This window comes from Coptis chinensis, chromosome 9, assembly GCF_015680905.1.
Source record: "Coptis chinensis isolate HL-2020 chromosome 9, ASM1568090v1, whole genome shotgun sequence".
NCBI classification, from domain to species: domain Eukaryota; kingdom Viridiplantae; phylum Streptophyta; class Magnoliopsida; order Ranunculales; family Ranunculaceae; genus Coptis; species Coptis chinensis.
Genome location: NC_141464.1, coordinates 81,010,194 through 81,022,235, shown reverse-complemented (window position 1 = coordinate 81,022,235; position 12,042 = coordinate 81,010,194). Strand labels below are relative to the sequence as shown.

Here is a 12,042-nt window from a genome sequence, read left to right as displayed (position 1 = left end):
TTCCTTGTCTTGTGATAAACCAGCACTTAGCTTGCTTTTTACCTTTTGTCTCTTTAAAGAATACAAAGTTCAGGTTGGACAGATCACAGGAATTATGGTGAAGGATCTCACAAGTCATAACCATACTTGTGACAAGTGACTAGTAGCTTGGATTCTGATTAAATTGAATTAACTGTGAATGGCATCCAAATACCTCTTTACATGCCGAGTCTTCTCACTCACATCCCACATAGATTATAATTATATGCCTGAATTACAAAACTCTGACGGCCTTTACAGCTTCTACAGCTGAGCACAACATCCTTGTATCCCATAGGTAAATTTGCTTTTAAGTTGACGACTTGCTTAAGTCTCCAATGGATATAAGTCGCAAGTGATTCGCCTATCTATGCTGTCTAAAACTCCAAATATGGAGCCAATTAAGTCAATGCTTCCGTTCTGCAGACAATGAGAAAAAAATATTAAAATTCAAAATTAGATATTAACAGAAACAATTTATAATAGAAAACTCAAAAGCTGCATCCTCTAGTGCAATGCTTACGTTCACACACCTTTCTCAAAACATAGTGGGTTGCCCCTCAGCAGGTTGATTTACTCCGGTAGCATCTGAAGTTGCAATAATAAATATAAGAAGCAATCGAGCCAAGATTTCATTGTTTGACAAAGTCCGAAAAAAGCAGTTGAGATGCTTTATGAGCTCCATGACAACAAAACCTCAGTAAAACCTCGTAAAAACACTCACATCTATGCCTTGTAACCCTTTCACAACTTTGTTAACTCTGTTTAAATAGAAGGCATCCATATTCACTTATTCCTTCATTCCTAATACAGTAATACACATAACTTATATCACCAACAATCAGTACACGAACAACTCCATCACCAATAATCATTACAAGAACAACTCCCATCTTTGAAATGATGGAAGCGACTCCTGTCTCGCACAATAATCTCTCGACCAACGATTTTTCGATATGAACTTTGTAGCTTCATGACAATCAGTACAAACTCTCAAATTCTTCATTACCCGAATTGTGGTTCCTTCTCTAGTGCTGATAAGCCCAAAGGCAATAGCTAACTTCTCACTGTGAGTGAATAGTACGTCTTCCTTCTCTTCTTCGTCTACGCTATGCACCACAAGGTCCGTGTTTGGTTTATACCCGGCCAACTTCATTCTTGACCCCAATTCACTGATCATAGAGTAAATCTTGTCAGTTTGAGGGTGAGATCTGTCTCCCATGAAGAACTCGTGGACTATGTGACCGATCTCAATCCAACTGCCTCCCGGAGTTTTCATCACCCCATTCTTTCGCATCTTAAGTCTACAGCTTGCAGCATCTTCCAGCCTACCCATTGAAGCATAAACATTGGACAGATAAACATAACTTCCAGAGTGCCCAGAGTCTAACTCTAGGATATGCTGGACAACACGCTCCCCTCGCTCAATGTCTTTGTAGGTCCGACAACCACCAAGCAGTGCCCCCCAAACTATAACGTTGGGTTTCATCGGCATTGAATTGATCAAATCTTCTGCTTCTTTGAGCCGCCCAGCACGGCTAAGAAGATCGACTACACATCCATAATGCTCGACTGTAGAAGAAATTCCATACACTTTGTCAATCTGATTGAAATACTTAAGTCCCTCGTCCACAAGCCCAGCATGAGTACATGCTGATAATACTCCCATGAAAGTGATATCATTTGGTTTTATTCCACATTTAAGCATTTCATAAAAGTAACCAAAAGCTTCCCCTGCATGTCCATGCATTGCCAATCCAGAAATAAGTATACTCCATGTGATTACATCTCTATCGTGCATCTCATTGAAAACTCGCCTAGCATCCTTTAAACATCCACACTTGGCAAACATATCTGCCAGTGCATTCCCCAAGAAAAGATTCAACTCCATCCCACTTCTCCTAATATACCTATCAATCCATTTACCCAAATCAAGTGCACCAAGATGAGCACAAGCCGACAAAACATTAACAAAAGTAACGTCATTCGGTCCACAACCACTAACTCTCAACATTTGCCTAAAAAGGTCAATAGCATCAGAATACTTCTCATTCTGAGCATACCCAGCAATCATAGCATTCCAACAAACTACATTTCTCTCACTCATTCTATCAAAAAGCTCCCTAGCCGCACTCACCTCTCCTTTCCTCGTATACCCCGTTATCATCGCCGACCAAGTAACTAAACTCTTTTCAACCATGTGATCGAAAACACATCTAGCTTTCTCAACATCACCACTCAAACAAAAGCCACTAACCAAAGTATTCCAACTAACAACATCTCTAACACTCATTTCATCAAACAACTTCTCCCCAACATTTTTAAACCCAAACTTAAAATACATATCTATCAAAGAATTCTTAACAAACAAATTCTCCTCGTGCCCAAGTTTCGCAACAACACCATGCACCTTAAACCCATCTAAAACACACCCATTTCCAGCACATGCCTTAATAACAGACGTAAAAGTATACTCATCAGGTGTGGGAGCAGTTGGTGTAGTTAGCTGGTAGTTAAACAAAGAAAGTGTACGTGTCCAATCATTGTTTTGAGCAAAAGCTTTGAGTATAGCATTGTACGTAAATATATTCGGGTTTTGAAGACGCGTGAATATATTATACGCGTGGCGTAGATTTGAACGCGTGGCGAAGAGTTTGATGAGTTTAACGGCTATGATGTTGGGTGGAATGGAAGGTGGTGGAAAGGTTATGAGCTGTGTGTGGAGTTGGAGGAGGTGGTTTATTGTTAAGTTTGAGGTGCATCGTAAAAGTAAGAATGTGAGTTTTTTGTGGTTGTTGTTGTTGTTGTTTTGAGGTGGTGCCAGTTTGAATGTGTGGGAAAATGAGAGGGAAGATGAAGAGTGAGTTGAATCGGTTGTTTTTGCTTTTTGGATTACGTTGTTTGTGTTATGGAAAAACAAAATGTCGGGATATATCACGATATTTCTGCTGGTTTTTTAAATATGGGAATTGAAATTTTTAGGAACTTTATGTGTTTAGATGCATGGTTTAGGAAAATTGTTTTTCTAAAAGGAAACCCTTTCTAAAATCAAGGATTACGTAGTCCTATAAATAATTGTGATCACCGGAGTGGGGTGAGTGAACAATATTGATTTCAGAGTTGTGAATCCCCAAAATGGCTTCTTCTCTTGTTTACTTCTTCTCCTTCATCTTTATCATCCTTGCCTACTACCCCACCTACACCGCTTCTCGGAATCCCTTACCTTTATCTCCTCCTCCTTCACCATGGCTCACCCCACCACCAACTATTACTCCATCCACCCCAACCACCACACTACTGCCCCAACCCCCTCCATCCACCACCACAATGTATTATCCTCCTCAAAACAATAATGGAGGAGGGCTCAGCAAAACAGCAGATATTTTAACTATCGTATCAAGTTCTATTGTGATAATGGTGTTTTTCCTTATGATCCTTGGCTGTTGTTGTCGTCTTTGTCTATATTGTTTGCCCTGATGATCGAATAGCTTGATTAGGAGGATTCAGGATCTCATCAAGATGGTTGTTTGTAGTACGACAATAGTCAATAGATACAGGGAGGGCCTACCCTCAGTGGCGGAGCCAGAAAATTGAGTGAGGGTGAGCCAACCCCAACCCAACCAAACATATAAAAAAAAAAAACTCAATTTTTAAACTAATTATTCACAACTCTTATTTGAAATTATTATTTGTCACACGAAATGAAAAAAATCAAAACTGAATGGTAGTGCAAATCTCTAGACCCATTAATGTTATTATGTACTAATGTCTAGATTTTTATGAATAATTTCAACAATTCTTGTGCATCTACATTTTTTATTTCCTAATTCTCTTAGGTGTTCTAGATATGATTAGGTTTTACTAACGTCACATAGAGTGATGCAATTGTTTAAAGAGGGGCTTTGTTTTGGTTGAAAGGGGTCGGACTATATATAGAGATTATTCCAAGTTCTTCGAGGAATTATATAAATCTTGAAATTATTTTTACCGGATTGTGAGGTCATAAATAGTAATTTGGAACTTCAATCATCATCTCTAGAATTACAAGTCAATCATTAGGTCCAATTATAGTGTCTCGGATCAACTATCCATAGTGCGCATCTCGCTTTTGCTTTAACTTTGGTTACGACAAGTCATAGACATTTATCATGTGACTAATACAATTTAGATTTAAAGAGGCGAACATGAGCCATTACCAGTGAAAAGTTATAAAACATTTTAATTCGATCTTCCAAATTTTTACCAGGAACATGAGCCATTACCAACCTTGGATTCTTGCCTTTGGGAGAAGTGCTCATAAACTGCTTAGTACTATGTTCTCAATTCCTTCTTGGACTTGTCTCACTAGCTTGTATCCTCTTCTCTTTTTTGCATGAGTACCATCCAAAGAAGGTGTAACCTGTTCTTCCTTATTAGCTACCTTATCATCTATTTTTTCTTAGGCCTAAATGAGTGCTTCTTCCCAACCTTCATCTTTCTTAGTAATAGCATCTTTCTCCACCTCATAAACCTCTACAATTTCATCCCCTGTAACATGAATTGCATCCACAGTTTATATATCTTTATCCAAACTGGTTTCTTCTTCTTGTTTATCTACTTTAATCCGTGTAGTTTTATGCATAAAATTCAGGATGCTTACATCTTGCATATGAAGTTGTTATCTGTGAACATAGGTGTTCCAACTTTACAGATCTCTTCTATCCTTGTATCTCATCGATACAACTTAGTTGCCCTAGTTTGATGCTAATTGGAGTGGTAATGTCAATGAAAAACAATTTACATGTTTTGTTGCAATTATAGAATTCTAGTTTGTAAAAATAGTTGTGTAGTTGAGATTTAATACCTTGACATAATTATTTGTTTTAAGAAAAACCATAAACCAAGTTAACATATCCATCGGTGATAATATTAAGTTATTTACCCAACACGATAAGCCCGTGGGGCTCCGCCCACTCATTGACACCAATAGTCCGCAGCAAACACTAGGTCTCATGCTATTAAATACCATCACTATTTCCTGGTCTTTAACTTGGAAATAGGAAAACTATATATTTTTTTTTGTTTAAAATTGAGGGTGAGCCGCATGCACCTGGCCCCCGGCTCCGCCACCTTTCACCCTACCCTTGTTAGCCCAGTAGAATATGTTGTGTAATCCGAATATATATTGGTCTATTGTTTTTTTTTTCTTTCGATAATCAATAATATATTGGTCTATATATCAGTCTCAAATATAAAGAGCCCGGGCTTAGTCATCTTCTTCACCTTATCCTACCTAACGTGATCAATTCAAGAAACATAACCATCAAATGGAATATGAGAGCAAATAACTTAGTGAGAAGAGAATTGACGCTCCCTAAAATTACAATCTACTATCTATATACTAAAACAGGGATTTCTCAGAGAGATTTTTCTCTTTCCTAAGTGACATTCTAATATGAGAAATAACTTTTTCTCTCTCCTAAATAGCTTTCTACCATGCCAAGTGGACTCTTTAAAGAGTTTGATACAATTTTCACTTTTCAAAATAGTGGTTACTTACGACCACATGGTTTCCTATTTTAGTACAACTCTCCAAACTTCAGTGCAATTCAAATTAGTATGTACAATTATTTCCTAAAACATAATTATTTTTAACTAACTATTATTTCCTCAAAAATAGGAAAGAAATTACCCTACAAATTCCACAAAAATAATTATATTTAACTAGCAAAGAGGATGTCGTCATAAAATTGTAGGCATTGACACCACCAAAATAAATGTGCATAATGAGACTTGAAATGAAACACACTAATTAAATTCAAAGTTGTAAAAGAATGACTATTGCATTGAATTAAGCAAGACTTGGCACCAAGACATCTCCATCCGCTATTGTGAATAGATTTTGATATTTCATGTTGGAATTAAAGAAAAGAAGATCATTATTGTTGTGGCCAAGTAACCTCATTGCCAGTTAAATAACTTTTTGATCGGAACCAAAAATTAAGCAAACAAAATTGTGTTGCCTAGCATATAGAGTCCCGTTTTGTGTTTTCCTATTATATAATTTCTCTAATTGACTCAGAGAAATTGTGTGTTTGTCAAAAAATCATGAAAAAGTCTAGAAATTATGTTATGTACGTGTGTAGGTTCCATTTTAACGTAGAATCCATTTGACATAACATCACAAAAACCTTGACTGGAAATGGGGCTTTTGCTGGGACGTCAAAGGGGCTTGGGGAATGGGACACATGGGATAGACTGATGATAGGCGCATTGGAGTATAGGATACACTTGGTCCAAATAAATACATATTTTGCAATATTGACAGGTAGCCAGAATACCGCTAGGGATGAGATCGACCAACTGTAACTTGGAAAAATACCATAATTTATTTAAAATATATACGAAAGAAATAAAGAAGAAGATAAATTGAGTATGGCAAATACACAAGGAGACTCTTAATTGTTGAGATGGCCAAAAAAACTCGAATTAAACTATCAAGTTTAATATTAAGGGGACTGGGCGAGATAAAAAAAACTTAAATATTTTGTACTTATAACTTATAACTTATAAGTGTTTGCTACAGTTTGTACCTACATAGATTAATTGTGATGTATTAGTTGGGGTGTTCACGTGTGGTGTCAGGAGTGGCTACCAAATGCATAGTTAAAACCTTCTGTATATTGAAAGGGTTTAACTAAAGCATCACATTTTGTGCTTGAATTAGATCGTAAAAATTTTAAATGTAAAATCTATCAAAATGAAGCATTTCCTATTATGAAACTCTCGATCTATAGAGGAAGTTTAAATCTTATTAGCCTTAGGGATAAGGCGGGAAAAAAAAGGAGAATTGATCGTTCAAGTAATAAAAAAATTAAATTATAGGGAAAAATGAGAGTAAGAGAGGCATATATATGTGGTATATATCCATCCATATTGAATTGCGGATGCATCAATGATAGAATCATTTTTTAGTGGACTAAATACAAATATAGGTCCTCTAATATATGAAATGTAATAAAATAGAAAAAAAATCAAACAATGGAGACAGATGACTCACAGTTTTGCTCATTTTATATGAAATGAATAAGATTTTGCTCAATATGTTCTATTCGATATGGGTAGAAGAAGAACCCAACTCGGTAGTTATACAAATTGGTTGATGATTTTGAAGAACTGGAAACTGAAGAAGAGTCAACCGAGGATCGTGGTAGGCCGTACATGAAAAGCCAAACTTTTAATCATTTTTAATGATAACTAAGTTATAAAGTCGGTTATTGAATTGGACTCCTTATATATGGACATTACCTTGCGTATCAATTCCCAAACCAATCTTTTGCAACACCTTCTCACTCAATGCATCAAAATATTGTCATGCAACCATTTGGTAAGTTTACAATTATTTCAAACAAAAAACAAAGTTAATATATAGTGTCTGACCACCACATCAAGACATAAATAGTACTATATGCCTACTACAACATACGTAATTTTGATGTCTAGAAATTATAGATTAATTTTATGAACAACACCACCAAACACACATCCAAACAAGTAGAAGACGAGTCAATAAGCACAGATGAATAACTAACATGTTGGGATCCTATTTTCTGAATAATAAGAAATAATAAATGGCTTCAGATGCATAAGTAGACAACATGCAATGATTGATTAAGTGTAGTCAGAGCACGCAAAGAACAAAATCTACCTACAATTCCAAAACAGTATTACAAGAGATTAGTTAGTTATTGCATGTTCAATTTAAGAGAACTTCACAAAAGAGTCCTCAGGAATCAACCAATCAAAGCAGTAAATATTCTCCATCATCCATGCCTCTTAGGCAGCACACTGTTACCATTTGGAGTCCCCAACTAAGAGCAATTTGTGTAGGAGTCTTCAACAATTTCTCTGACACCATACTTAATCTTAGCTGGTTACGCACAATACTCTTTAGCCATGCTGAACTAGGGGAACCTAATGGTTAATATCTCTGCAAAGTGAAGGCCATGAGATATGGAAAAAAAGCTCTGCAAAGAGGGGTAATATTAAAGTTAGAAGCTTAAGTTCTTTAAAACTTATAACTCACGGATAGATGTACTCCGTTCAATTGGCAAAAGGCACGCGAAGGTAGACTGCTAAGCTAGGTGGCATTCCACCGATTGACAACAACAAGGACACTTGAAACTTCCAAAGCTCTCCAATCCCAACTTTTTGACAAAAAATTTTATTACTAATAGCACAAGACTTGCCAAAATCATAAAACCCTCCACTACTTTCCAAGGTACTAGGAAATTTAGATTGGAAATTCATGTGAATCTATTATAGTTTTCACACATGGGCAATTGTATGTGGCGGTTTTAAGAACAACATCTAGACAGGAATTGAGATATATATATCTAAATTATCCTGGATGTACAATGTAGTTGAATCATTAAAATGTGAGAATAAGACCTCATTAATTATTTGACCTTATTTTGGATGTAGAAACGGAGCATGTATACCGATTACTCAAAGCAACATTCATGCAAATATATACAATGATATACACTAATACAGTGATACACGATACATTACACACACCCAAGTATAATAAAGATTGGAGAACAAAATTTTCTTTCTCTAGAACAGAAACAACTTATCTGGCATATTAGTTTAAAAATCTCAACAAAAAAAGAATGGGCTTCTCAGAACATCCCATAGCATCAATGTTACTTAAACAATTCAACAACCGAACTGTTACCTATATCAACATTACTGTGAACTAAAATACTAGACAGGTTAAAGAGGTGCTGAGGTGGGATGGTCAACGAAGTAGTATATTTCCAAGGAAACAATAAACAATGCAACAATATACTATACATTACTACATATTTAATCAATTACCAATTCTCTAGAGCGGATTTACTGATTGCACTAAAAAATATATTTAAAAACAAATATATCAAATAAATACCTGCAATAACACAAGAAGAACGAAAAATAATTGTTGAAGGAGACGAATGCAACTAATGAAGTACATAAAAGCAATTTAAAAATCCAAAAAGAATATAATAACTTCAAATTAATCCAAAGAGAAATGAAGTAATAACTTAATTCTCAATTTCAAGTTTCAACTAAAAAATTGGACACGGGTTTCACGAAAAAAGGTCGAAATAGGAGACACCAGGACACATGCTCTAACTCAAGAAACACAAACTCTTCACTCTAATAACAACTGAGTTTGGACCAATTATAATAGCCAAGCCCAAAACCCATTAAAGTACCAACTATTAAAGTCGATTTATATGTAAGTCGAATCCAGTATGACTTTCAATAGTCTCAATTCAAACATATGAAACAAGTTGGCAATACTAAAAAAATGCAATTTGAACAATATATCGTGCAATGTTTTGGGGGTTTGGAGGGATGACATATCCGGTTCGCATCTATCTTTCCAAGCAATGCAAGTCTCTTTTTTTTTTCTAAGTTAGCAAATTATATTACCATGAAATAAAATTACAAAAGGTTGGCTTAATTAGGAAATGGTTCATAATTAACCTTAATCAAATTTGAAGTACACAAAATCTGGCATTTCCCACTTGGAAATCTATGCTAGTTTACCTGGATAAAGAACTTGTTCTTGTAGGTTGAGGGTCAGACTATGTGTTGCAACTTGATCAGCTGAGAAGTTAACTTCACGCCACGTATGTGAGATCAACACATAGCTCAACTTCTGTTTACAAGTCTCCCAACGAGGTCTCACTTCCCACGGAAGCTCTGAAGTACCAAAAGCGATGACTGTCGCCTAGCCTTTGAGTCAGACTCTATCCATAGCTTGTGTCAACCCTTGTCAATAACCACTTCTATACTTTCTATAATTCCCATAACCTCTGCCACATAACTCGTCACCATCCCTATGTTCTTGCAAACCACCAACAACACTTCACTATTACTATTCCGATAAACTTATCCGTATCCAGCAGGACCTGGGTTGCCATGTGAGGCCTCATCAGTGTTTACCTTTATGATGCCATCATCTGGGGGATTCCATTTATAGTCTTTGATTCTCGGTACTTTTGGGAACTTTGGCGTCAAGTTCCATCTTTGAAGTACTTCCATATCTGAGTGCCAACTGTGTCCCTTTGATAGAGCATAAGAGTAATGAATCTGCTTCTTAATATTTGCTTTGCATTCTGACATATTTTTTTCCTTTTCCTCGAAAACAATTCCATTTATGTGCACCCACATTATAACCATGCCAACCACCACTGCCGCATTCCATAAGTGCTTGATGATCGGACTTTGATTCTTACTCATAAGCAGACCCTCTTTAAAGTTAGAGAACGCCTTACTGAAGTTAAACATCTCAGCTAACCAGTCCCAAAGGTTGCCTTGAAAAACTGCATTCCCAAATAACATGTTGCAAGTCTTCTTCTCTATCGCATCCCAAGTAGCATTTAGAGACGCCTTTTATCCCTTTGCCTTTTAAGTATGTGTCTGTTGCAGCGCATTTATGTAGAAGCTTCCAAGCAATGGCCGAGAGTTTTGGGTTAACATAAGAATTCCAAAGAAATTTATCCCACCATACCTTTTGATTTTTAAATCTAATTTCCTCATATGTTGACCTCACCGAGAACATTCCCTTCTGATCTGGCTTCCAAATTCTATAGTCTTTCGATGACAGATTGTTTCTATGTAGGTGAGGCATACCTGCTGCTGCCATCAAATCTTTCAAATGGGTTGGTATCACCCACCTAGCTTCCATCTGAAATAATGTGACTCACAGTAGCCCTACATCGTTTCAGCTGCTTTGGACTTAACTGAAGATTTGTTTGAATAGATTGTTGCCTGCACTAGTTATCTCTCCATAAATCTATCTTTGTTCCATCTTCAATGACCCATTGATTCCTAGATTTTATTTCTTTTCAAGTCCATTTCAAACTTGGCCATACAGTGGATTGAGTGTAATATTCAATAGGTTCACCATCTCTTGTCATATATTTGCTTCTCATAAAAACAGAAAACTCATCCTCTTTAGTAAGCATATGCCAGCACAGTTTCATAATCAATGCCAAGTTCATCTCCTTTAATTTCCTAATACCCAAGCCTCCTTCCGAGATAGGTTTGCACACCTTGTTCCAAGCTACAGTCACTAATTTCTTCGTGGTGGGATTACCAGTCCATAAAAAATTCCTTTGAATTTTTTCAACCTCCATAATGGTACTTACTGGCCATTTATAGACACCCATGTTGTATACTGGTATACTGGTGAGCACCGATTTCACTATAATAATACTCCTTCCCTGAAAAGAGAGAAGCTTCCCTTTCCACCCAGTCACTCTCTTCTTGATCTTGTCTAAAAGAGGACCCACTGCTGCTTTATGTACCCTTCTCTGAAACAACGGTTTCCCCTAGATAGTTCTCTGGAAGAGTTCCACCTTCGACACCCAGTATCGCTTGGATTTCTCTTTGTCTAGTCCAGTGCATACCACCTGCAAATAGTTTGCTCTTCTCTTTATTCATAATTTGCCCTGAAGCCATCTGATAAGTCTCTAGAAGTTGTGCAATATTTTCAATGCTTTCTCCATCCCCTTTTGAGAAAATAATAATGTCATCCGCGTACAAGAGATGTGAGGGGATGGAATAACTTTAGCTTTAGTTAGAGGTCGAGTAAGTTTTAACTCCCTAAGCTTGTTTAGACTTCTACTCAAAGAGTCTTTGGCTAAAGCAAAAAGGAGGGGAGATAAGGGATCTCCTCTCTACTGGAATATAACCCACCGGTCCACCATTAATCAAAACAGATAGCCTTGCCGATTTGAGGATAGCTTGAGACATGCTAATCCACTTCTGACAAAAACCAAAATTTTCTATGACTGTATTGAGGAACTCCCAACTCATGGTGTCGTGCGGCAGGGAAATATCCACTTTGATGGCTATACTCCCCCCTTCTGTCTTGTTGTCGAGGGCATTTATCATTTCAAATGCTAAGCAGATACTTGCTTGCATTGTGAAGATCTATCTTGTATGAAGCCACTTTGTTCACCGAAACCATTCGGAGATATGAAC

At 36.7% G+C, this 12,042-nt stretch overlaps 1 pseudogene across 1 annotated transcript; it reads right to left on the bottom strand.

Moving 5' to 3' along the window:
* Positions 1-55: 55 nt before the first annotated feature.
* Positions 56-3,265, bottom strand: LOC147478596 (pentatricopeptide repeat-containing protein At5g48910 pseudogene; annotated as a pseudogene). The gene is made up of 3 exons (XR_015209883.1): positions 3,242-3,265; positions 552-2,524; positions 56-438 (listed from the first exon to the last, which is right to left on the bottom strand). The product of XR_015209883.1 is annotated as a pentatricopeptide repeat-containing protein At5g48910 pseudogene (transcript).
* Positions 3,266-12,042: the final 8,777 nt, after the last annotated feature.